The sequence below is a fragment of the Somniosus microcephalus genome, chromosome 14, assembly GCF_052327205.1.
Source record: "Somniosus microcephalus isolate GS21.2 chromosome 14, FLI_Smic_1.0, whole genome shotgun sequence".
In the NCBI taxonomy this organism is placed as follows: Eukaryota; Metazoa; Chordata; class Chondrichthyes; order Squaliformes; family Somniosidae; genus Somniosus; species Somniosus microcephalus.
In genome coordinates, this window is record NC_141000.1 from 109,567,317 (window position 1) to 109,594,585 (window position 27,269).

A 27,269-nucleotide genomic window follows, 5' to 3' on the forward strand; every position below is an offset into this window, starting at 1 on the left:
CTGACACACTCCCGAGAAACCCCTACAATAATTGACACACTCCCAGGAACCCCCTACAATTACTGACACACTCCTGAGAACCCCCTACATTTACTGATACACTCCCGGGAGCCCCCAACAATTATTGACACACTCCTGAGAACCTCCTACAATTACTGACACACTCCCGTGAACAGCCTACAATTACTGACACACTCCCGGGAATCCCCTACAATTAGTGACACACTCCCGGGAACCCACTACAATTACTGACACACTCCCGAGAACCCCCTACATTTACTGACACACTCCCGGGAACCCCCTACAATTACTGACACACTCCCGGGAACCCCCTACAATTACAGACACACTCCCGGGAACTCCCTACAATTATTGACACACTCCCGGGAACCCCCTCCAATTACTGACACACTCCCGGGAACCCCCTACAATTACTGACACACTCTTGAGAAACCCCTCCAATTACTGACACACTCCCGGGAACCCCTACAAATTCTGACACACTCCTGAGAACCCCCTCCAATTATTGACACACTCCCGGGAACCCCCTACAGTTACTGACACACTCCTGAGAACACCCAACAATTACTGACACACTCCCGGGAATCCCCTACAATTACTGACACACTCCTGAGAACCTCCTACAATTACTGACACACTCCCGGGAACACCCTGCAATTACTGACACACTCCCGGGAACCCCGTACAATTACTGACACACTGCCGGGAACCCCCTACATTTACTGACACACTCCCGGGAACCCCCTACAATTACTGACACACTCCCGGGAACCCCCTACAATTACTGACACACTCCTGAGAACCTCCTACAATTACTGACACACTCACGGGAACCCCCTCCAATTACTGACACACAACCGGGAACACCCTACAATTACTGACACACTCCTGGGAACCCCTTACCATTACTGACACACTCCCGGGAACCCCCTACATTTCTGACACACTCCCGGGAACTCCCTACAATTACTGACACACACCCGGGAACCCCCTACAATTACTGACACACTCCTGAGAACCCCGTACATTTACTGACACACTCCCGGGAGCCCCCAACAATTACTGACACACTCCTGAGAACCTCCTACAATTACTGACACACTCCCGTGAACAGCCTACAATTACTGACACACTCCCGGGAATCCCCTACAATTACTGACACACTCCTGAGAACCCCCTCCAATTACTGACACACTCCCGGGAACCCCGTACAATTACTGACACACTCCCGGGAACCCCCTACAATTACTGGCACACTCCTGAAAACCCCCTACACTTACTGACACACTCCCGGGAACCCCCTACAATTACTGACACACTCCAGAGAACCTCCTACAATTACTGACACAATCCCGGGAAACCCCTACAATTACTGACACTCTCCTGAGAACCCCCTACAATTACTGACACATTCCCGGGAACCCCCTACAATTACTGACACACTCCAGAGAACCTCCTACAATTACTGACACACTCCCGGGAACACCCTGCAATTACTGACACACTCCCGGGAACCCCCTACAATTACTGACACACTCCCGGCAACCCCCTACATTTACTGACACACTCCCGGGAACCCCCTACAATTACTGACACACTCCCGGGAACCCCCTACAATTACTGACACACTCCTGAGAACCTCCTACAATTACTGACACACTCCTGGGAACCCCCTCTAATTACTGACATACTCCCGGGTACCACCTACAATTACTGACACACTCCCGGGAACCCCCTCCAATTACTGACACACTCCCGGGAACGCCCTACAATTACTGACACACTCCCAGGAACCCCCTACAATTACTGACACACTCCTGAGAACCTCCTACAATTACTGACACACTCCCGGGAACCCCCTACAATTACTGACACACTCCCGGGAACCCCCTACAATTACTGACACTCTCCTGAGAACCTCCTACAATTGCTGACACACTCCCGGGAACCCCCTACAGTTACTGACACACTCCCGGGAACCCCCTACAATTACTGACACACTCCCGGGAACCCCCTACAGTTACTGATGCACTCCCGGGAACCCCCTACAATTACTGACACACACCCGGGAACCCCCTACAATTACTGACACACTCCTGGGAACCCCCTACAATTACTTACACACACCCAGGAACCCCCTACAATTATTGACACACTCCTGGGAACCCCCTACAATTGCTGACACACTACTGGGATCCCCCTCCAATTACTGACACACTCCCGGGAACCCCCTCCAATTACTGACACACTCCCGGGAACCCCCTACAATTACTGACACACACCCGGGAGCACACTCCAATTACTGACACACTCCCGGGAACCCCCTACAATTACTGACACACTCCCAGGAACCCCCTATAATTACTGACACACTCCCGAGTACCCCCAACAATTACTGACACTCTCCTGAGAACCTCCTACAATTACTGACACTCTCCCGGGAACCCCCTACAGTTACTGACACACTCCCGGGAACCCCCTACAAATAGTGACACACACCCGGGAACCCCCTACAATTACTGACACACTCCCGGGAACCCCCTACAATTACTGACACACTCCCGGGAACCCCCTACAATTACTGACACACTCCTGAGAACCTCCTACAATTACTGACACACTCCCGGGAACCCCCTCCAATTACTGACACACTCCCGGGAACCCCCTACAATTACTGACACACTCCCGGGAACACCCTACAATTACTGATACACTCCCGGGAACCCCGTACAATTCCTGACACATTCCCGGGAACACCCTACAATTACTGACACTCTCCCGGGAACCCCCTACAATTACTGACACACTCCCGGGAACCCCCTCCAATTACTGACACACTCCCGGGAATCCCCTCCAATTACTGACACACTCCCGGGAACCCCCTCCAATTACTGACACACTCCCGGGAATCCCCTACAATTACTGACACACTCCCGGGAACCACCTACAATTACTGACACACTCCCGAGAACCCCCTACAATTACTGACACACTCCCAGGAACCCCCTACAATTACTGACACACTCCTGAGAACCCCCTACAATTACGGACACACTCCCGGGAACACCCTACAATTACTGACACACTCCTGAGAACCCCCTACATTTACTGACACACTCCCGAGAGCCCCCTCCAATTACTGACACACTCCCGGGAACCCCTACAATTACTGACACACTCCCAGGAACCCCCTACAATTACTGACACGCTCCTGAGAACCTCCTACAATTACTGACACACTCCCGGGAACACCCTACAATTACTGACACACTCCCGGGAACCCCCTACAATTACTGACACACTCACTGGAACACCCTACAATTACTGACACACTCCCGGGAACCCCCTACAATTACTGACACACTCTCGGGAACCCCCTACAATTACTGACACACTCCCGGGAACCCCGTACAATTACCGACACACTCCTGAGAACCTCTTACAATTACTGACACACTCCCGGGAACCCCCTCCAATTACTGACACACTCCCGGGAACCCCCTACAATTACTGACACACTCCCGGGAACCCCGTACAATTACTGACACACGCCCGGGAACCACCTACAAATACTGACACACACCTGAGAAACCCCTCCAATTACTGACACACTCCCGGGAACCCCCTACAATTACTGACACACTCCCGGGAACCCCCTACAATTACTGACACACTCCCGGGAACACCCTGCAATTACTGACACACTCCCGGGAACCCCCTACAATTACTCACACACTCCCGGGAACCCCCTACAATTACTGACACACTCCTGAGAACCTCCTACAATTACTGATACACTCCTGGGAACCCCCTCCAATTACTGACATGCTCCCGGGAACCACCTACAATTACTGACACACTCCCGGGAACCCCCTCCAATTACTGACACACTCCCGGGAACGCCCTACAATAACTGACACACTCCCGGGAACCCCCTACAATTACTGACACACTCCCGGGAACCCCCTACAGTTACTGACACACTCCTGGGAACCACCTACAATTACTGACACACTCCCGGGAACACCCTACAATTACTGACACACTCCCGGGAGCCCCCTACAATTACTGACACACTCCCGGGAACCCCCTACAATTACTGACACACTCCCGGGAACCCCCTACAATTACTGACACACTCCCGGGAACCCCCTACAATTACTGATACACTCCCGGGAACCCCCTACAATTACTGACACACTCCTGAGAACCTCCTACAATTACTGACACACTCCCGGGAACCCCCTCCAATTACTGACACACTCCCGGGAACCCCCTACAATTACTGACACACTCCCGGGAACACCCTACAATTACTGACACACTCCCGGGAACCCCCTACAATTACTGACACACTCTTGAGAACCCCCTCCAATTACTGACACAATTCACAATTTCACAATTCAAATCGCTTTATTGGCATGATAAATTACATCTTATGTTGCCAAAACATCAAAATACATTTATGGTTGAGCACATAAACACAGTTCTATTGATACAGTGTATAAACAGGTATATCCCTGAGTGTATAAATATACATTCGCATTGTTTATATATATTCTTTTCTTAGCTTACTGGTTGTCCCTCTGTTCATGGCAAGCTGTAACATAGTGTGCCGCCAGTGTTTCACAGCTTCTCTCCTCTCCCAGTAGGAATGGGAGTTTTTGGTTGTCATTCAGATTTCTGAATTCAGGGCATATTTGTGAGAATTTTTGGTAGAAATTCTTCCTGATGTCCTGATATTTTCCACAGGCTGTGAGGAAGTGCATCTCTGTCTCCACTACTCCCTGACTGCAGTGAAAGCATATCCTGTCTTCTCTTGGCAGCCTGGTCTGCCTGTGTCTGCCTTTTTCGATCGCTAGGCTATGTTCGCTAAGTCTGTACCTTATCAAGGTTCTTCTCAGTTTGTTATCCTTTACCATGGTCAGGTAATCAGCTATGTTGTATTGTCTGTTTAGGGCCAAGTAGCAATTGAGTTTGCTTTGGGTTTTTGTTGTTTCTGCCCAATATGTCAGATATTTTTCCTTTTGCTTAGCGACTATTGTGTTGGGTCGAATTCTTTGTGTTACCCTGTCACTGTCCTGGGGCTGGTTATTGTTAGTATTGTTAGTAGGTACTTCACTGAGTCCCAGGACTAGTTGACTGAGGGTATTCTTCTTTATGGTCAGCTCTTGGCATTTCAGGGCGTCGTAGTGATAGCATTGGGGGTTGCTCATTTGTAGGTGATTCCAAAATTTGGTGGCTCTTTTTTGGATAGTAATTATTAATGGATATTGGCCTAGTTCTGCCCTGCATTCATTGTTTACTGTTTTCCTTTGAGTCCGGAGGATACTTTTACCGAATTCTGCATGTAGGATCTCAATTGGGTGTTTGTCCCATTTTGCGAATTCTTGTTGAGTTAGCAGTCCCCATACCTCACTGCCATAGAGTGCAATTGGTTCAATTACTGATTTGAAAATTTTGAGCCAAATGCTAATTGGGATTTCTATTTGGATTGATTTTTTGATGGCATAGAAAGCCCTTCTTGCTTTCTCTTTCAGTTCATTCACAGCCAGTTTGAAGTTTCCCGTAGAACTGATTTTTAAGCCCAAGTATGTGTAGTTAGTGGTTTGTTCAATTTTGGTTGTTCCTACTGTGAAATTTATTTTGGGTCCCTGATGTTTGGATCTTTGCTGGAACACAAGGACTTTGGTTTTTTGGGGATTTATTGTCAGGGCCCAAGTCTGGCAGTACGACTCCAGCAGGTCCAGGTTCTGCTGTAGACCCTCTTTAGTTGGTGACAGCAGAACCAGGTCGTCTGCATAGAGGAGGAATTTAACCTTGGATTCATATAGGGTGAGGCCGGGTGCTGTAGATTGTTCAAGTAGTTTTGCCAATCCATTTATGTAAATATTAAAGAGTGTCGGTGAGATTGGCGAGCCCTGCGTCACCCCCCGCCCCTGTGGGAAGTATTTTGTTTGTTTGTCTCCAATTTTAACAGCACATTTGTTGTTTGTATACATTGATTTAATTACATCATATGTTTTCCCTCCTACCCCGCTTTCGATAAGTTTCAGGAATAAACCGTCATGCCAGATGGAGTCGAAAGCCTTCTGGAAATCTACAAAACATGCGTAGATTTTGCTTTTGTTATGGTGAACGTGTTTGTCAATTAGGGTCTGTAGGGTGAAGATATGATCGGATGTTCTATAGTTTGGCAGGAATCCAATTTGGCTTTTACTCCCGGGAACCCCGGGAACCCCTACAAATACTGACACACTCCTGAGAACCCCCTCCAATTATTGACACACTCCCGGGAACCCCCTACAATTACTGACACACTCCTGAGAACCCCCTACAATTACTGACACACTCCTGAGAACCCCCTCCAATTATTGACACACTCCCGGGAACCCCCAACAATTACTGACACACTCCTGAGAACCCCCTACAATTACTGACACACTCCCGGGAACTCCCAACAATTACTGACACACTCCCGGGAACCCCCTACAATTACTGACACACTCCTGAGAACCTCCTACAATTACTGACACATTACCGGGAACCCCCTGCAATTACTGACACACTCCCGGGAACCGCCTACAATTACTGACACACTCCCGGGAACCCCCTACATTTACGGACACACTCCCGGGAACCCCCTACAATAACTGACACACTCCCGGGAACCCCCTACAATTACTGACACACTCCTGAGAACATCCTACAATTACTGACACACTCCCGGGAACCCCCTCCAATTACTGACACACTCCCGGGAACACCCTACAATTACTGACACACTCCTGGGAACCCCCTACCATTACTGACACACTCCCAGGAACCCCCTACAATTACTGACACACTCCTGAGAACCTCCTACAATTACTGACACACTCCCGGGAACCCCTCCAATTACGGACACACTCCCGGGAACACCCTACAATGACTGACACACTCCCGGGAACCCCCTCCAATTACTGACACACTCCCGGGAACCCCCTCCAATTACTGACACACTCCCGGGAACCCCCTCCAATTACTGACACACTCCCGGGAACCCCCTACAATTACTGACACACTCCCGGGAACCTCCTACAATTACTGACACACTACAGGGAACCCCCTACAATTACTGACGCACTCCCGGGAACACCCTACAAATACTGACACACTCCTGAGAACCTCCTACAATTACTCACACACTCACTGGAACACCCTACAATTACTGACACACTCCCGGGAACCCCCTACAATTACTGACACACTCTCGGGAACCCCCTACAATTACTGACACACTCCCGGGAACCCCGTACAATTACCGACACACTCCTGAGAACCTCTTACAATTACTGACACACTCCCGGGAACCCCCTCCAATTACTGACACACTCCCGGGAACCCCCTACAATTACTGACACACTCCCGGGAACCCCGTACAATTACTGACACACGCCCGGGAACCCCCTACAAATACTGACACACTCCTGAGAAACCCCTCCAATTACTGACACACTCCCAGGAACCCCCTACAATTACTGACACACTCCTGAGAACCCCCTACAATTATTGACACACTCCCGGGAACCCCCTACATTTACTGACACACTCCCGGGAACCCCCTACAATTACTGACACACTCCTGAGAACCCCCTACTATTAGTGACACACTCCCGGGAACCCCCTACATTTACTGACACACTCCCGGGAACTCCCTACAATTACTGACACACTCCCGGGAACCCCCTACAATTACTGACACACTCCCGGGAACACCCTGCAATTACTGACACACTCCCGGGAACCCCCTACAATTACTCACACACTCCCGGGAACCCCCTACAATTACTGACAAACTCCTGAGAACCTCCTACAATTACTGACACACTCCCGGGAACCCCCGCCAATTACTGACACACTCCCGGGAACGCCCTACAATTACTGACACACTCCCAGGAACCCACTACAATTACTGACACACTCCCGGGAACCCCCTACAGTTACTGACACACTCCTGGGAACCACCTACAATTACTGACACACTCCCGGGAACACCCTACAATTACTGACACACTCCCGGGAGCCCCCTACAATTACTGACACACTCCCGGGAACCCCCTACAATTACTGACACACTCCCGGGAACCCCCTACAATTACTGACACACTCCCGGGAACCCCCTACAATTACTGATACACTCCCGGGAACCCCCTACAATTACTGACACACTCCTGAGAACCTCCTACAATTACTGACACACTCCCGGGAACCCCCTCCAATTACTGACACACTCCCGGGAACCCCCTACAATTACTGACACACTCCCGGGAACACCCTACAATTACTGACACACTCCCGGGAACCCCCTACAATTACTGACACACTCCCGGGAACCCCCTACAATTACTGACACACTCTTGAGAACCCCCTCCAATTACTGACACAATTCACAATTTCACAATTCAAATCGCTTTATTGGCATGATAAATTACATCTTATGTTGCCAAAACATCAAAATACATTTATGGTTGAGCACATAAACACAGTTCTATTGATACAGTGTATAAACAGATATATCCCTGAGTGTATAAATATACATTCGCATTGTTTATATATATTCTTTTCTTAGCTTACTGGTTGTCCCTCTGTTCATGGCAAGCTGTAACATAGTGTGCCGCCAGTGTTTCACAGCTTCTCTCCTCTCCCAGTAGGAATGGGAGTTTTTGGTTGTCATTCAGATTTCTGAATTCAGGGCATATTTGTGAGAATTTTTGGTAGAAATTCTTCCTGATGTCCTGATATTTTCCACAGGCTGTGAGGAAGTGCATCTCTGTCTCCACTACTCCCTGACTGCAGTGAAAGCATATCCTGTCTTCTCTTGGCAGCCTGGTCTGCCTGTGTCTGCCTTTTTCGATCGCTAGGCTATGTTCGCTAAGTCTGTACCTTATCAAGGTTCTTCTCAGTTTGTTATCCTTTACCATGGTCAGGTAATCAGCTATGTTGTATTGTCTGTTTAGGGCCAAGTAGCAATTGAGTTTGCTTTGGGTTTTTGTTGTTTCTGCCCAATATGTCAGATATTTTTCCTTTTGCTTAGCGACTATTGTGTTGGGTCGAATTCTTTGTGTTACCCTGTCACTGTCCTGGGGCTGGTTATTGTTAGTATTGTTAGTAGGTACTTCACTGAGTCCCAGGACTAGTTGACTGAGGGTATTCTTCTTTATGGTCAGCTCTTGGCATTTCAGGGCGTCGTAGTGATAGCATTGGGGGTTGCTCATTTGTAGGTGATTCCAAAATTTGGTGGCTCTTTTTTGGATAGTAATTATTAATGGATATTGGCCTAGTTCCGCCCTGCATTCATTGTTTACTGTTTTCCTTTGAGTCCGGAGGATACTTTTACCGAATTCTGCATGTAGGATCTCAATTGGGTGTTTGTCCCATTTTGCGAATTCTTGTTGAGTTAGCAGTCCCCATACCTCACTGCCATAGAGTGCAACTGGTTCAATTACTGATTTGAAAATTTTGAGCCAAATGCTAATTGGGATTTCTATTTGGATTGATTTTTTGATGGCATAGAAAGCCCTTCTTGCTTTCTCTTTCAGTTCATTCACAGCCAGTTTGAAGTTTCCCGTAGAACTGATTTTTAAGCCCAAGTATGTGTAGTTAGTGGTTTGTTCAATTTTGGTTGTTCCTACTGTGAAATTTATTTTGGGTCCCTGATGTTTGGATCTTTGCTGGAACACAAGGACTTTGGTTTTTTGGGGATTTATTGTCAGGGCCCAAGTCTGGCAGTACGACTCCAGCAGGTCCAGGTTCTGCTGTAGACCCTCTTTAGTTGGTGACAGCAGAACCAGGTCGTCTGCATAGAGGAGGAATTTAACCTTGGATTCATATAGGGTGAGGCCGGGTGCTGTAGATTGTTCAAGTAGTTTTGCCAATCCATTTATGTAAATATTAAAGAGTGTCGGTGAGATTGGCGAGCCCTGCGTCACCCCCCCGCCCCTGTGGGAAGTATTTTGTTTGTTTGTCTCCAATTTTAACAGCACATTTGTTGTTTGTATACATTGATTTAATTACATCATATGTTTTCCCTCCTACCCCGCTTTCGATAAGTTTCAGGAATAAACCGTCATGCCAGATGGAGTCGAAAGCCTTCTGGAAATCTACAAAACATGCGTAGATTTTGCTTTTGTTATGGTGAACGTGTTTGTCAATTAGGGTCTGTAGGGTGAAGATATGATCGGATGTTCTATAGTTTGGCAGGAATCCAATTTGGCTTTTACTCCCGGGAACCCCGGGAACCCCTACAAATACTGACACACTCCTGAGAACCCCCTCCAATTATTGACACACTCCCGGGAACCCCCTACAATTACTGACACACTCCTGAGAACCCCCTACAATTACTGACACACTCCTGAGAACCCCCTCCAATTATTGACACACTCCCGGGAACCCCCAACAATTACTGACACACTCCTGAGAACCCCCTACAATTACTGACACACTCCCGGGAACTCCCAACAATTACTGACACACTCCCGGGAACCCCCTACAATTACTGACACACTCCTGAGAACCTCCTACAATTACTGACACATTACCGGGAACCCCCTGCAATTACTGACACACTCCCGGGAACCGCCTACAATTACTGACACACTCCCGGGAACCCCCTACATTTACGGACACACTCCCGGGAACCCCCTACAATAACTGACACACTCCCGGGAACCCCCTACAATTACTGACACACTCCTGAGAACATCCTACAATTACTGACACACTCCCGGGAACCCCCTCCAATTACTGACACACTCCCGGGAACACCCTACAATTACTGACACACTCCTGGGAACCCCCTACCATTACTGACACACTCCCAGGAACCCCCTACAATTACTGACACACTCCTGAGAACCTCCTACAATTACTGACACACTCCCGGGAACCCCTCCAATTACTGACACACTCCCGGGAACACCCTACAATGACTGACACACTCCCGGGAACCCCCTCCAATTACTGACACACTCCCGGGAACCCCCTCCAATTACTGACACACTCCCGGGAACCCCCTCCAATTACTGACACACTCCCGGGAACCCCCTACAATTACTGACACACTCCCGGGAACCTCCTACAATTACTGACACACTACAGGGAACCCCCTACAATTACTGACACACTCCCGGGAACCCCCTACAATTACTGACACACTCCCGGGAACCCCCTACAAATACTGACGCACTCCCGGGAACACCCTACAAATACTGACACACTCCTGAGAACCCCCTACAATTACTGACACACTCCTGAGAACCTCCTACAATTACTGACACACTCACTGGAACACCCTACAATTACTGACACACTCCCGGGAACCCCCTACAATTACTGACACACTCTCGGGAACCCCCTACAATTACTGACACACTCCCGGGAACCCCGTACAATTACCGACACACTCCTGAGAACCTCTTACAATTACTGACACACTCCCGGGAACCCCCTCCAATTACTGACACACTCCCGGGAACCCCCTACAATTACTGACACACTCCCGGGAACCCCGTACAATTACTGACACACGCCCGGGAACCCCCTACAAATACTGACACACTCCTGAGAAACCCCTCCAATTACTGACACACTCCCAGGAACCCCCTACAATTACTGACACACTCCTGAGAACCCCCTACAATTAGTGACACACTCCCGGGAACCCCCTACAATTACTGACACACTCCCGGGAACCCCCTACAATTACTGACACACTCCTGAGAACCCCCTACTATTAGTGACACACTCCCGGGAACCCCCTACATTTACTGACACACTCCCGGGAACCCCCTACAATTACTGACACACTCCCGGGAACCCCCTACAATTACTGACACACTCCCGGGAACACCCTGCAATTACTGACACACTCCCGGGAACCCCCTACAATTACTCACACACTCCCGGGAACCCCCTACAATTACTGACACACTCCTGAGAACCTCCTACAATTACTGATACACTCCTGGGAACCCCCTCCAATTACTGACATGCTCCCGGGAACCACCTACAATTACTGACACACTCCCGGGAACCCCCTCCAATTACTGACACACTCCCGGGAACGCCCTACAATTACTGACACACTCCCGGGAACCCCCTACAATTACTGACACACTCCCGGGAACCCCCTACAGTTACTGACACACTCCTGGGAACCACCTACAATTACTGACACACTCCCGGGAACCCCCTACCATTACTGACACACTCCCAGGAACCCCCTACAATTACTGACACACTCCTGAGAACCTCCTACAATTACTGACACACTCCCGGGAACCCCTCCAATTACTGACACACTCCCGGGAACACCCTACAATGACTGACACACTCCCGGGAACCCCCTCCAATTACTGACACACTCCCGGGAACCCCCTCCAATTACTGACACACTCCCGGGAACCCCCTCCAATTACTGACACACTCCCGGGAACCCCCTACAATTACTGACACACTCCCGGGAACCTCCTACAATTACTGACACACTACAGGGAACCCCCTACAATTACTGACACACTCCCGGGAACCCCCTACAATTACTGACACACTCCCGGGAACCCCCTACAAATACTGACGCACTCCCGGGAACACCCTACAAATACTGACACACTCCTGAGAACCCCCTACAATTACTGACACACTCCTGAGAACCTCCTACAATTACTGACACACTCACTGGAACAACCTACAATTACTGACACACTCCCGGGAACCCCCTACAATTACTGACACACTCTCGGGAACCCCCTACAATTACTGACACACTCCCGGGAACCCCGTACAATTACCGACACACTCCTGAGAACCTCTTACAATTACTGACACACTCCCGGGAACCCCCTCCAATTACTGACACACTCCCGGGAACCCCCTACAATTACTGACACACTCCCGGGAACCCCGTACAATTACTGACACACGCCCGGGAACCCCCTACAAATACTGACACACTCCTGAGAAACCCCTCCAATTACTGACACACTCCCAGGAACCCCCTACAATTACTGACACACTCCTGAGAACCCCCTACAATTAGTGACACACTCCCGGGAACCCCCTACAATTACTGACACACTCGCGGGAACCCCCTACAATTACTGACACACTCCTGAGAACCCCCTACTATTAGTGACACACTCCCGGGAACCCCCTACATTTACTGACACACTCCCGGGAACCCCCTACAATTACTGACACACTCCCGGGAACCCCCTACAATTACTGACACACTCCCGGGAACACCCTGCAATTACTGACACACTCCCGGGAACCCCCTACAATTACTCACACACTCCCGGGAACCCCCTACAATTACTGACACACTCCTGAGAACCTCCTACAATTACTGATACACTCCTGGGAACCCCCTCCAATTACTGACATGCTCCCGGGAACCACCTACAATTACTGACACACTCCCGGGAACCCCCTCCAATTACTGACACACTCCCGGGAACGCCCTACAATTACTGACACACTCCCGGGAACCCCCTACAATTACTGACACACTCCCGGGAACCCCCTACAGTTACTGACACACTCCCGGGAACCACCTACAATTACTGACACACTCCCGGGAACCCCCTACAATTACTGACACACTCCCGGGAAACCCCTACAGTTACTGACACACTCCCGTGAACCCCCTACAATTACTGACACACACCCGGGAACCCCCTACAATTACTGACACACTCCTGGGAACCCCCTACAATTACTGACACACTCCTGGGAACACCGTACAATTACTGACACACTCCTGAGAACCTCTTACAATTGCTGACACACTCCCGGGATCCCCCTCCAATTACTGACACACTCCCGGGAACCCCGTACAATTACTGACACACGCCCGGGAACCCCCTACAAATACTGACACACTCCTGAGAACCCCCTCCAATTACTGACACACTCCCAGGAACCCACTACAATTACTGACACACTCCTGAGAAACCCCTACAATTACCGACACACTCCCGGGAACCCCCTACATTTACTGACACACTCCCGGGAACCCCCTACAATTACTGACACACTCCCGGGAACCCCCTACAATTACTGACACACTCCTGGGAACCCCCTACCATTACTGACACACTCCCAGGAACCCCCTACAATTACTGACACACTCCTGAGAACCTCCTACAATTACTGACACACTCCCGGGAACCCCTCCAATTACTGACACACTCCCGGGAACACCCTACAATGACTGACACACTCCCGGGAACCCCCTCCAATTACTGACACACTCCCGGGAACCCCCTCCAATTACTGACACACTCCCGGGAACCCCCTCCAATTACTGACACACTCCCGGGAACCCCCTACAATTACTGACACACTCCCGTGAACCTCCTACAATTACTGACACACTACAGGGAACCCCCTACAATTACTGCCAAACTCCCGGGAACCCCCTACAATTACTGACACACTCCCAGGAACCCCCTACAAATACTGACACACTCCCGGGAACACCCTACAAATACTGACATACTCCTGAGAACCCCCTACAATTACTGACACACTCCTGAGAACCTCCAACAATTACTGACACACTCACTGGAACCCCCTACAATTACTGACACACTCCCGGGAACCCCGTACAATTACTGACACACTCCTGAGAACCTCTTACAATTACTGACACACTCCCGGGAACCCCCTCCAATTACTGACACACTCCCGGGAACCCCCTACAATTACTGACACACTCCCGGGAACCCCGTACAATTACTGACACACGCCCGGGAACCCCCTACAAATACTGACACACTCCTGAGAAACCCCTCCAATTACTGACACACTCCCAGGAACCCCCTACAATTACTGACACACTCCTGAGAACCCCCTACAATTAGTGACACACTCCCGGGAACCCCCTACATTTACTGACACACTCCCGGGAACCCCCTACAATTACTGACACACTCCTGAGAACCCCCTACAATTAGTGACACACTCCCGGGAACCCCCTACATTTACTGACACACTCCCGGGAACCCCCTACAATTACTGACACACTCCCGGGAACAACCTGCAATTACTGACACACTCCCGGGAACCCCCTACAATTACTCACACACTCCCGGGAACCCCCTACAATTACTGACACACTCCCGGGAACCCCCTACAATTACTGACACACTCCCGGGAAACCCCTACAGTTACTGACACACTCCCGTGAACCCCCTACAATTACTGACACACACCCGGGAACCCCCTACAATTACTGACACACTCCTGGGAACCCCCTACAATTACTGACACACTCCTGGGAACCTCTTACAATTGCTGACACACTCCCGGGAACCCCCTCCAATTACTGACACACTCCCGGGAACCACCTACAATTACTGACACACTCCCGGGAACCCCGTACAATTACTGACACACGCCCGGGTACCTCCTACAAATACTGACACACTCCTGAGAACCCCCTCCAATTACTGACACACTCCCAGGAACCCCCTACAATTACTGACACACTCCTGAGAACCCCCTACAATTACCGACACACTCCCGGGAACCCCCTACATTTACTGACACACTCCCGGGAACCCCCTACAATTACTGACACACTCCCGGGAACCCCCTACAATTACTGACACACTCCCGGGAACACCCTGCAATTACTGACACACTCCCGGGAACCCCCTACAATTACTGACACACTCCCGGCAACCCCCTACATTTACTGACACACTCCCGGGAACACACTCCAATTACTGACACACTCCCGGGAACCCCCTACAATTACTGACACACTCCCAGGAACCCCCTATAATTACTGACACACTCCCGGGAACCCCCAACAATTACTGACACACTCCTGAGAACCTCCTACAATTACTGACACTCTCCCGGGAACCCCCTACAGTTACTGACACACTCCCGGGAACCCCCTACAAATAGTGACACACACCCGGGAACCCCCTACAATTACTGACACACTCCCGGGAACCCCCTACAATTACTGACACACTCCCGGGAACCCCCTACAATTACTGACACACTCCTGAGAACCTCCTACAATTACTGACACACTCCCGGGAACCCCCTCCAATTACTGACAAACTCCCGGGATCCCCCTACAATTACTGACACACTCCCGGGAACACCCTACAATTACTGATACACTCCCGGGAACCCCGTACAATTCCTGACACATTCCCGGGAACACCCTACAATTACTGACACTCTCCCGGGAACCCCCTACAATTACTGACACACTCCCGGGAACCCCCTCCAATTACTGACACACTCCTGAGAACCCCCTACAATTACTGACACACTCCCGGGAACACCCTACAGTTACTGACACACTCCCGGGAACCACCTACAATTACTGACACACTCCCGGGAACCCCCTACAATTACTGACACACTCCCGGGAAACCCCTACAGTTACTGACACACTCCCGTGATCCCCCTACAATTACTGACACACACCCGGGAACCCCCTACAATTACTGACACACTCCTGGGAACCCCCTACAATTACTGACACACTCCTGGGAACCCCGTACAATTACTGACACACTCCTGAGAACCTCTTACAATTGCTGACACACTCCCGGGAACCCCCTCCAATTACTGACACACTCCCGGGAACCCCCTACAATTACTGACACACTCCCGGGAACCCCGTACAATTACTGACACACGCCCGGGAACCCCCTACAAATACTGACACACTCATGAGAACCCCCTCCAATTACTGACACACTCCCAGGAACCCCCTACAATTACCGACACACTCCCGGGAACCCCGTACAATTCCTGACACATTCCCGGGAACACCCTACAATTACTGACACTCTCCCGGGAACCCCCTACAATTACTGACACACTCCCGGGAACCCCCTCCAATTACTGACACACTCCTGAGAACCCCCTACAATTACTGACACACTCCCGGGAACCCCCTACAGTTACTGACACACTCCCGGGAACCACCTACAATTACTGACACACTCCCGGGAACCCCCTACAATTACTGACACACTCCCGGGAAACCCCTACAGTTACTGACACACTCCCGTGATCCCCCTACAATTACTGACACACACCCGGGAACCCCCTACAATTACTGACACACTCCTGGGAACCCCCTACAATTACTGACACACTCCTGGGAACCCCGTACAATTACTGACACACTCCTGAGAACCTCTTACAATTGCTGACACACTCCCGGGAACCCCCTCCAATTACTGACACACTCCCGGGAACCCCCTACAATTACTGACACACTCCCGGGAACCCCGTACAATTACTGACACACGCCCGGGAACCCCCTACAAATACTGACACACTCATGAGAACCCCCTCCAATTACTGACACACTCCCAGGAACCCACTACAATTACTGACACACTCCTGAGAACCCCCTACAATTACCGACACACTCCCGGGAACCCCCTACATTTACTGACACACTCCCGGGAACCCCCTACAATTACTGACACACTCCCGGGAACCCCCTACAATTACTGACACACTCCTGGGAACCCCCTACATTTACTGACACACTCCCAGGAACCCCCTACAATTACTGACACACTCCTGAGAACCTCCTACAATTACTGACACACTCCCGGGAACCCCTCCAATTACTGACACACTCCCGGGAACACCCTACAATGACTGACACACTCCCGGGAACCCCCTCCAATTACTGACACACTCCCGGGAACCCCCTACAATTACTGACACACTCCCGGGAACCTCCTCCAATTACTGACACACTACAGGGAACCCCCTACAATTACTGACACACTCCCGGGAACCCCCTACAATTACTGACACACTCCCGGGAACCCCCTACAAATACTGACACACTCCCGGGAACACCCTACAAATACTGACACACTCCTGAGAACCCCCTACAATTACTGACACACTCCTGAGAACCTCCTACAATTACTGACACACTCACTGGAACACCCTACAATTACTGACACACTCCCGGGAACCCCCTACAATTACTGACACACTCTCGGGAACCCCCTACAATTACTGACACACTCCCGGGAACCCCCTACATTTACTGACACACTCCCGGGAACCCCCTACAATTACTGACACACTCCCGGGAACAACCTGCAATTACTGACACACTCCCGGGAACCCCCTACAATTACTCACACACTCCCGGGAACCCCCTACAATTACTGACACACTCCCGGGAACCCCCTACAATTACTGACACACTCCCGGGAAACCCCTACAGTTACTGACACACTCCCGTGAACCCCCTACAATTACTGACACACACCCGGGAACCCCCTACAATTACTGACACACTCCTGGGAACCCCCTACAATTACTGACACACTCCTGGGAACCTCTTACAATTGCTGACACACTCCCGGGAACCCCCTCCAATTACTGACACACTCCCGGGAACCACCTACAATTACTGACACACTCCCGGGAACCCCGTACAATTACTGACACACGCCCGGGTACCTCCTACAAATACTGACACACTCCTGAGAACCCCCTCCAATTACTGACACACTCCCAGGAACCCCCTACAATTACTGACACACTCCTGAGAACCCCCTACAATTACCGACACACTCCCGGGAACCCCCTACATTTACTGACACACTCCCGGGAACCCCCTACAATTACTGACACACTCCCGGGAACCCCCTACAATTACTGACACACTCCCGGGAACACCCTGCAATTACTGACACACTCCCGGGAACCCCCTACAATTACTGACACACTCCCAGGAACCCCCTATAATTACTGACACACTCCCGGGAACCCCCAACAATTACTGACACACTCCTGAGAACCTCCTACAATTACTGACACTCTCCCGGGAACCCCCTACAGTTACTGACACACTCCCGGGAACCCCCTACAAATAGTGACACACACCCGGGAACCCCCTACAATTACTGACACACTCCCGGGAACCCCCTACAATTACTGACACACTCCCGGGAACCCCCTACAATTACTGACACACTCCTGAGAACCTCCTACAATTACTGACACACTCCCGGGAACCCCCTCCAATTACTGACAAACTCCCGGGATCCCCCTACAATTACTGACACACTCCTGAGAACCCCCTACAATTAGTAACACACTCCCGGGAACCCCCTACATTTACTGACACACTCCCGGGAACCCCCTACAATTACTGACACACTCCTGAGAACCCCCTACAATTAGTGACACACTCCCGGGAACCCCCTACATTTACTGACACACTCCCGGGAACCCCCTACAATTACTGACACACTCCCGGGAACCCCCTACAATTACTGACACACTCCCGGGAACACCCTGCAATTACTGACACACTCCCGGGAACCCCCTACAATTACTGACACACTCCCGGGAACCCCCTACAATTACTGACACACTCCTGAGAACCTCCTACAATGACTGATACACTCCTGGGAACCCCCTCCAATTACTGACATGCTCCCGGGAACCACCTACAATTACTGACACACTCCCGGGAACCCCCTCCAATTACTGACACACTCCCGGGAACGCCATACAATTACTGACACACTCCCGGGAACCCCCTACAATTACTGACACACTCCCGGGAACCCCCTACAGTTACTGACACACTCCCGGGAACCACCTACAATTACTGACACACTCCCGGGAACCCCCTACATTTACTGACACACTCCCGGGAAACCCCTACAGTTACTGACACACTCCCGTGATCCCCCTACAATTACTGACACACACCCGGGACCTCCCAACAATTACTGACACACTCCTGGGAACCCCCTACAATTACTGACACACTCCTGGGAACCCCGTACAATTACTGACACACTCCTGAGAACCTCTTACAATTGCTGACACACTCCCGGGAACCCCCTCCAATTACTGACACACTCCCGGGAACCCCCTACAATTACTGACACACTCCCGGGAACCCCGTACAATTACTGACACACGCCCGGGAACCCCCTACAAATACTGACACACTCATGAGAACCCCCTCCAATTACTGACACACTCCCAGGAACCCACTACAATTACTGACACACTCCTGAGAACCCCCTACAATTACCGACACACTCCCGGGAACCCCCTACATTTACTGACACACTCCCAGGAACCCCCTATAATTACTGACACACTCCCGGGAACCCCCAACAATTACTGACACACTCCCGGGAACCCCCTACAATTACTGACACACTCCCGGGAACCTCCTACAATTACTGACACACTACAGGGAACCCCCTACAATTACTGACACACTCCCGGGAACCCCCTACAATTACTGACACACTCCCGGGAACCCCCTACAAATACTGACACACTCCCGGGAACACCCTACAAATACTGACACACTCCTGAGAACCCCCTACAATTACTGACACACTCCTGAGAACCTCCTACAATTACTGACACACTCACTGGAACACCCTACAATTACTGACACACTCCCGGGAACCCCCTACAATTACTGACACACTCTCGGGAACCCCCTACAATTACTGACACACTCCCGGGAACCCCGTACAATTACTGACACACTCCTGAGAACCTCTTACAATTACTGACACACTCCCGGGAACCCCCTCCAATTACTGACACACTCCCGGGAACCCCCTACAATTACTGACACACTCCCGGGAACCCCGTACAATTACTGACACACGCCCGGGAACCCCCTACAAATACTGACACACTCCTGAGAAACCCCTCCAATTACTGACACACTCCCAGGAACCCCCTACAATTACTGACACACTCCTGAGAACCCCCTACAATTAGTAACACACTCCCGGGAACCCCCTACATTTACTGACACACTCCCGGGAACCCCCTACAATTACTGACACACTCCTGAGAACCCCCTACAATTAGTGACACACTCCCGGGAACCCCCTACATTTACTGACACACTCCCGGGAACCCCCTACAATTACTGACACACTCCCGGGAACCCCCTACAGTTACTGACACACTCCCGGGAACCACCTACAATTACTGACACACTCCCGGGAACCCCCTACAATTACTGACACACTCCCGGGAAACCCCTACAGTTACTGACACACTCCCGTGAACCCCCTACAATTACTGACACACACCCGGGAACCCCCTACAATTACTGACACACTCCTGGGAACCCCCTACAATTACTGACACACTCCTGGGAACCCCGTACAATTACTGACACACTCCTGAGAACCTCTTACAATTGCTGACACACTCCCGGGAACCCCCTCCAATTACTGACACACTCCCGGGAACCCCCTACAATTACTGACACACTCCCGGGAACCCCGTACAATTAGTGACACACGCCCGGGTACCTCCTACAAATACTGACACACTCCTGAGAACCCCCTCCAATTACTGACACACTCCCAGGAACCCCCTACGATTACTGACACACTCCTGAGAACCCCCTACAATTACCGACACACTCCCGGGAACCCCCTACATTTACTGACACACTCCCGGGAACCCCCTACAATTACTGACACACTCCCGGGAACCCCCTACAATTACTGACACACTCCCGGGAACACCCTGCAATTACTGACACACTCCCGGGAACCCCCTACAATTACTGACACACTCCCGGCAACCCACTACATTTACTGACACACTCCCGGGAACCCCCTACAATTACTCACACACTCCCGGGAACCCACTACAATTACTGATACACTCCTGGGAACCCCCTGCAATTACTGACATACTCCCGGGAACCACCTACAATTACTGACACACTCCCGGGAACCCCCTCCAATTACTGACACACTCCCGGGAACGCCCTACAATTACTGACACACTCCCGGGAACCCCCTACAATTACAGACACACTCCCGGGAACCCCCTACAGTTACTGACACACTCCCGGGAACCACCTACAATTACTGACACACTCCCGGGAACCCCCTACAATTACTGACACACTCCCGGGAAACCCCTACAGTTACTGTCACACTCCTGTGAACGCCCTACAATTACTGACACACACCCGGGAACCCCCTACAATTACTGACACACTCCTGGGAACCCCCTACAATTACTGGCACACTCCTGGGAACCCCCTACAATTACTGACAAACTCCTGGGAACCCCCTCCATTTACTGACACACACCCGGGAACCCCCTACAATTACTGACACACTCCTGGGAACCCCCTACAACTCCTGACACACTCCCGGGAACCCTGTACAATTATTGACACACTCCTGGGAACCCCCTACAATTACTGACACACTCCTGGGAACCCCCTCCATTTACTGACACACTCCCGGGAACCCCCTCCAATTACTGACACATTCCCGGGAACCCCCTACAATTACTGACACACTCCCGGGAACCCCCTACAATTACTGACACACTCCCAGGAACCCCCTACAATTACTGGCACACTCCTGAGAACCTCCTACAATTACTGACACACTCCCGGGAACCCCCTCCAATTACTGACATACTCCCGGGAACCGCCTACAATTACTGACACACTCCCGGGAACCCCCTCCAATTACTGACACACTCCCGGGAACGCCCTACAATTACTGACACACTCCCGGGAACCCCCTACAATTACTGACACACTCCCGGGAACCCCCTACAAATACAGACACCCTCCCGGGAACCCCGTACAATTATTGACGCACTCCTGGGAACCCCCTACAATTACTGACACACTCCTGGGAACCCCCTCCAATTACTGACACACTCCCGGCAACCCCCTACAATTACTGACACACTCCCGGGAACCCCGTACAATTACTGACTCACTCCCGGGAACCCCTACAATTACTGACACACTCCCAGGAACCCCCTACAATTACTGACACACTCCTGAGAGCCTGCTACAATTACTGACACACTCCCGGGAACCCCCTACAATTACTGACACACTCCCGGGAACCCCCTACAATTACTGACACACTCCCGGGAACCCCCTACAGTTACTGACACACTCATGGGAACCCCCTACAATTAATAACACACACCCGGGAACCCCCTACAATTACTGACACACTCCTAGGAAACCCCTACAATTACTGACACACTCCCGGGAACCCGCTACAAATACAGACACACTCCCAGGAACCCCGTACAATTATTGACACACTCCTGTGAATCCCCTACCATTACTGACACACTCCCTGGAACCCCCTACAATTACTGACACACTCCCGGGAATCCCCTACAATTACTGACACATTCCCGAGAACCCCCTACAATTACTGACGCACTCCCAGGAACCCCCTACAATTACTGACACACTCCCGGGAAGCCCCTACAAATACTGACACACTCCTGAGAACCCCCTACATATACTGACACACACCCGGGAGCCCCCAACAATTACTGACACACTCCTGAGAACCCCCTACAATTACTGACACACTCCCGAGAACCCCCTACAATTACTGACACACTCCTGAAAACCCCCTACAATTACTGACACACTCCCGGGAACACCCTACAATTACTGACACACTCCCGGGAACCCCCTACAATTACTGACACACTCCCGGGAACCCCCTACAATTACTGACACACTCCCGGGAACCCCCTACAATTACTGACACAATCCCGGGAACCCCCTACAATTACGGACTCACTCCCGGGAACCCCCTACAATTACTAACACACTCCTGAGAACCTCCTACAATTATTGACACACTCCCGGGAACCCCCTCCAATTACTGACACACACCCGGGACCCCCCTACAATTACTGACACACTCCCGGGAACACCCTACAATTACAGACACACTCTTGAGAACCCCCTTCAATTATTGACACTCTCCCGGGAACCCCCTACAAATACTGACACACTCCCGGGAACCCCCTACAATTACTGACACACACCCGGGAACCCCCTACAATTACTGACACGCTCCCGGGAACCCCCTACAATTACTGACACACTCCTGAGAACCGCCTCCAATTATTGACACACTCCCGGGAACCCCCTACAATTACTGACACACTCCTGAGAACCCCCTCCAATTATTGACACACTCCCGGGAACCCCCTCCAATTACTTACATACTCCCGGGAACCCCCTACAATTAGTGAGACACTCCTGAGAACCTCCTACAATTACTGACACACTCCCGGGAACCCCTCCAATTACTGACACACTCCCGGGAACACCCTACAATTACTGACACACTCCCGGGAACCCCCTCCAATTACTGACACACTCCCGGGATCCCCCTCCAATTACTGACACACTCCCGGGAACCCCCTACAGTTACTGACACACTCCCGGGAACCCCCTACAAATACTGAAACACTCCCGGGAACCCCCTACAATTACTGACACACTCCCGGGAACCCCCTACAAATACTGACACACTCGTGAGAGCTGCCGACAATTACTGACACACTCCCGGGAACACCCTACAATTACTGACACACTCCCGGGAACCCTCTAGAATTACTGACACACTCCCGGGAACCCCCTACAATTACGGACACACTCCCGGGAACCCCCTACAATTACTAACACACTCCTGAGAACTTCCTACAATTATTGACACACTCCAGGGAACCCCCTACAATTACTGACACACTCCCGGGAACTCCCTACAATTACTGACACATTCTTGAGAACCCCCTCCAATTATTGACTCACTCCCGGGAACCCCCTACAATTACTGACACACTCCTGAGAACACCCTACAATTACTGACACACTCCTGAGAACCTCCTACAATTACTGACACACTCCCAGGAACACCCTACAATTACTGACACACTCCTGGGAACCCCCTGCCATTACTGACACACTCCCGGGAGCCCCCTACAATTACTGACACACTCCCGGGAACCCCCTACAATTACTGACACACTCATGAGAACCTCCTACAATTACTGACACACTCCCGGGAACCCCCTCCAATTACTGACACACTCCCGGGAACCCCCTACAGTTACTGACACACTCCCGGGAACCCCCTACAATTACTGACACACTCCAGGGAAGCCCCTACAATTACTGACACACTCCCGGGAACCCCCTCCAATTACTGACACACTCCCGGGAACGCCCTACAATTAGTGACACACTCCCGGGAACCCCCTACAATTACTGACACACTCCCGGGAACCCCCTACAATTACTGACACACTCCCGGGAACCCCTACAATTACTGACACTCTCCCAGGAACACCCTACAATTACTGGCACACTCCTGAGAACCTCCTACAATTACTGACACACTCCCGGGAACCCCCTCCAATTACTGACATACTCCCGGGAACCACCTACAATTACTGACACACTCCCGGGAACCCCCTCCAATTACTGACACACTCCCGGGAACGCCCTACAATTACTGACACACTCCCGGGAACCCCCTACAATTACTGACACACTCCCGGGAACCCCCTACAAATACAGACACCCTCCCGGGAACCCCGTACAATTATTGACACCCTCCTGGGAACCCCCTACAATTACTGACACACTCCTGGGAACCCCCTCCAATTACTGACACACTCCCGGGAACCCCCTACAATTACTGACACACTCCCGGGAACCCCCTACAGTTACTGACACTCTCATGGGAACCCCCTACAATTACTGACACACACCCGGGAACCCCCTGCAATTACTGACACACTCCTGGGAAACCCCTACAATTACAGACACACTCCCGGGAACCCGCTACAAATACAGACACACTCCCAGGAACCCCGTACAATTATTGACACACTCCTGTGAACCCCCTACCATTACTGACACACTCCCTGGAACCCCCTACAATTACTGACACACTCCCGGGAACCCACTCCAATTACTGACACACTCCCGGGAATCCACTACAATTACTGACACATTCCCGAGAACCCCCTCCAATTACTGACACACTCCCAGGAACCCCCTACAATTACTGACACACTCCTGAGAACCTGCTACAATTACTGACACACTCCCGGGAACGCCCTACAATTACTGACACACTCCCGGGAACCCCCTACAAATACTGACACACTCCTGAGAACCCCCTACATATACTGACACACACCCGGGAGCCCCCAACATTACTGACACACTCCTGAGAACTCCCTACAATTACTGACACACTCCCGAGAACCCCCTACAATTACTGACACACTCCTGAGAACCTCCTACAATTACTGACACACTCCCGGGAACACCCTACAATTGCTGACACACTCCCGGGAACCCCCTACAATTACTGACACACTCCCGGGAACCCCCTACAATTACTGACACACTCCCGGGAACCCCCTACAATTACGGACTAACTCCCGGGAACCCCCTACAATTACTAACACACTCCTGAGAACCTCCTACAATTATTGACACACTCCCGGGAACCCCCTCCAATTACAGACACACTCCCGGGAACCCCCTACAATTACTGACACACTCCCGGGAACACCTACAATTACTGACACACTCCCGGGAACCCCCTACAATTACTAACACGCCCCCGGGAACCCCCTACAATTACTGACACACTCCTGAGAACCCCCTCCAATTATTGACACACTCCCGGGAACCCCCTACAATTGCTGACACACTCCTGAGAACCCCCTCCAATTATTGACACACTCCCGGGAACCCCCTACAATTACTGACACACTCTTGAGAACCCCCTCCAATTACTGACACACTCCCGGGAACCCCCTACAATTAGTGAGACACTCCTGAGAACCTCCTACAATTACTGACACACTCCCGGGAACCCCTCCAATTACTGACACACTCCCGGGAACACCCTACAGTTACTGACACACTCCCGGGAACCCCCTCCAATTATTGACACACTCCCGGGATCCCCCTCCAATTACTGACACACTCCCGGGAACCCCCTACAGTTACTGACACACTCCCGGGAACCCCCTACAAATACTGACACACTCCCGGGAACCCCCTACAATTACTGACACACTCCCGGGAACCCCCTACAAATACTGACACACTCGTGAGAACCTCCGACAATTACTGACACACTCCCGGGAACACCCTACAATTACTGACACACTCCCGGGAACCCCCTAGAATTACTGACACACTCCCGGGAACCCCCTACAATTACGGACACTCTCCCGGGAACCCCCTACTATTACTAACACACTCCTGAGAACCTCCTACAATTATTGGCACACTCCCGGGAACCCCCTACAATTACTGACACACTCCCGGGAACCCCCTACAATTACTGACACAC